This window comes from Engraulis encrasicolus, chromosome 1 (genome assembly GCF_034702125.1).
Source record: "Engraulis encrasicolus isolate BLACKSEA-1 chromosome 1, IST_EnEncr_1.0, whole genome shotgun sequence".
Lineage (NCBI taxonomy): Eukaryota > Metazoa > Chordata > Actinopteri > Clupeiformes > Engraulidae > Engraulis > Engraulis encrasicolus.
In genome coordinates, this window is record NC_085857.1 from 16,989,132 (window position 1) to 16,992,372 (window position 3,241).

Here is a 3,241-nt window from a genome sequence, read left to right on the forward strand (position 1 = left end):
GACAGGACTGACAATTACAGACAGACAGAAAGTGCAAGACAGGACAGGTAGCAGTGATGGACTGGTAACATAAGTGGTCAATAATAATACAGTACAAATGAACATATTGGACATGTAAACAGAAGATAAGATAATTATATTTCACAATAGCCTACATTGTGCAGACGTGGCTAAACAACAATGAAATCCACTTGGATGAAACGAAGCGAGAGAATTCAAGTTAACCTACAAGATACATCTGAGATGAAAAGATATGCTATTCAAAACACCACTTTGCGAAATGCCTGACACAAAATGTACCGTGCGTCTTGTAGCCTAGTAAGTTAGGTTAGCAGCATTATCTTACCTGTGCCATGCCACGAAGAAGAGGATGCAGCCGCGGTGCCCAGCCACCAATGAAGAAACGGTGCATATGTGCTTATTTTGCCAATGCAGAGGTTTGGTTTAAGTTCACAACTTTACTGAAGAAAATAAACACGGGATAAAAAATATATATCGCAGGCAGAGTAAGTTCATGGCTGGAAGCAAGCAACACTTTCTCTTCTTCTCCCAGTTTGTCGTACCGCCCGTCCCCGTTATGCCATCTAGTGGAGCAGAATACATTTGAATAAATCTATGATTTGAACACATCCACCGTGGCCAACCTAGCCTGATAACGCCAGGTACATATCCCGTTTAAAAAAAAAATACAAGAACTACGTGTTTCTTTGGTATTTTATGGTCAAAGTTGTCTTCGTCTGCATATAATTCCTATGTACGAATGTGTACTTCTGCCGTCCAGCAAAATCGATTACGTAATATTGTGACGTCAATGCAAATGATGGATACTAAGGTGAGGTTTTAGAACCATCTCAATTCTGACATCACAAACAAGTGACCCTATTGGAATAGAGTGGCACACTATGTGACATCACAGACAAGTGACCATATTGGAATAAAGTGGCAGACTAACATGTATCTGTTCAAGAGACTATCATCCTAAGGTGAATGTGGTTTGAATCTTTGTAGAGGTTATCCCACTTGTAGGGTAGTATAAAGTTTTAGGAGCTCTGGAACATTGTCTCTCCCTGTCTCTATGTCTCCCTCCCTCTCTCCCTCTCTCTCTGTGTGGGTGTGTATGTGTGTGTGTGTGTGTGTGTGTGTGTGTGTGTGTGTGTGTGTGTGTGTGTGTGTGTGTGTGTGTGTGTGTGTGTGTGTGTGTGTGTGTGTGTGTGTGTGTGTGTGTGTGTGTGTGTGTGTCTGTCTGTCTGTCTGTGTCTGTGTGTCTGTGTGTGTGTCTTCATGTTGAACTTGAGCTAACAAACCTATGCTTACTGATGTGATAATGCTGTGTTGATGGTCATGTACTTACAGTATGATGATTGGCCTGATCCCCTGACTTTTGCTGTCCATCTGAGTTCCATACTATGTGAGGCGTGTGTAAATGTCCAGGAGGAGACAATAATCCAATGCACTCTTCAGTGTCCTGCTGCTGAATGAGTGTCTGTATACTAAGGTGAGGTTTTAGAACCATCTCCATTCTGACATCACAGACAACTGACCCTATTGGAATAAAGTGGTAGACTAACATGTATGTTCAAGAGACTATCATCCTAAGTTGAATGTGGAATATAGTTTGGAACTAGAAAAGTGCTCCTAGATCACATACCTCCGCCAGGGCATGGCATAATTAGATAATGGACAAAAATAATCACTTTGCCAATATGAACGACTATATTCCTGTCAGAACTTTCAAAATGACACATTCATGTCAGTTCATTTGCAAAATCTACCTGCTTTGAAAGCTTGTGATCACGCGCTGATAGAACTGTAGCCTAATTAATGAAGGGAATGTAATGATTTTGACCAACAAAACTGAAACAACTACAGATAAGGCCTTTTTTTGCCTACGATGGTAGGCCTATGCATCCTTATCATGGGCCACTGGTTGGTCTTGGCGCTGTCGGTTGAAACGGCATTTGCTTCCCCGCATTCCTCAAATCACTAGGCCTATTCACCGTTTCTATCTCGCAACTGGGCTTGATTTTAAATTTAGTGAAGGGGGTGTTTGACCAGCATTGTGAACTTACACAGCCACAAATGCCATATTTTTGGCCATGGTAGGCCTACCCAATTAATGCGACATTGTCAACCAAAATGATCTGCGGTGGTCACTGTCCATCTCGCAACAATTCACTTCCACTTCACACATATTTTAGGCAGCGGTAGCCTAATTAATTTTACATTGTTTGTTAACTTCAACGAGGGTGTAGCCTAGGCTGCCTGCTGATGAGCAACTTTTTAGGTTGATAGCACTGGTGTGGGAGCTGGCGTCAAAGGACAGTCCCACCCTGTTCCTTACTGTTTAGAATGGCGCAGACTCACCCGTGTGGAATATATGCCGGTGCTCGACCATTATCCCTGTCCATCTCGCAAACAACTTGGGGTTATCTTTAAATGTAGCGAAGGGGATGTAATTAATTTTACCAGCATTGTGAACGTAGGCCTATAGAGTCATAGGCCTACATTGTTTTGGCAACGGTAGCTTAATTAATTCGACTGGATTGTGAACCTAAGTCACAGTCCACAACAACATTGTGAACTTACACGATCACATATTCCATATTTTTGACAACGTAATTAATTCGACAGCATTGTGAACCTAAACGATCTGCGGGGGTGGTCACTGTCCTTCTCGCACCAGCAATGATAACATAGCCTAGGCCACACATAACAAATTGAATATTTTTGGTAGCGGTTGTAATTCATTTGACAGGACTGATTAGGCCTACTGCCTGCGGATGAAGGCTGCATGCAGATGAACAACTTTTTTAGGTGAAATGCACTTGGTGTTGGAGCTGGCGGCGAAGGAGAGAGTCTATCCCTGTTCCTTGCTGAGACAGACACAGGCACGCTTCTGCTCAGTGCTCGCCGTGCGCACCTTGGCAGGCAGTGGAATAGAAGCAAACTAACAAACACAGACAATAAACACAGACAACAAACACAGAACACACACAAACTCAGGTGATCACATAACCTCCTGGCGGAGGTAATGAAGGTTATGCCTATTGTAAAAATAGGGCCTTACTGTTAGTAATGTCTTTAGAGCCCCATGAAAAAAAGCGAACAGCATTGCGAACCTAAACGTTCTGCGGGATCATTGTCCATCTCGCAACAGCATTGTGAACTTTTGCCAAATGCAAGTAATTCGACAGCATTATCAAAAACATAACCTCATTGGCAGAGGTAATTATTATTAAGA

At 42.6% G+C, this 3,241-nt stretch overlaps 1 long non-coding RNA gene across 1 annotated transcript in view; it reads right to left on the reverse strand.

The window, feature by feature from the left end:
* The window catches only part of LOC134452582 (uncharacterized), a 1,692-nt gene extending 884 nt beyond the window's left edge, over window positions 1-808 (reverse strand). Inside the window, exon 1 of the long non-coding RNA XR_010035484.1 lies at window positions 347-808. This is a non-coding gene — a long non-coding RNA (uncharacterized LOC134452582). The remainder of the gene's footprint in view (window positions 1-346) is intronic.
* Window positions 809-3,241: the final 2,433 nt, after the last annotated feature.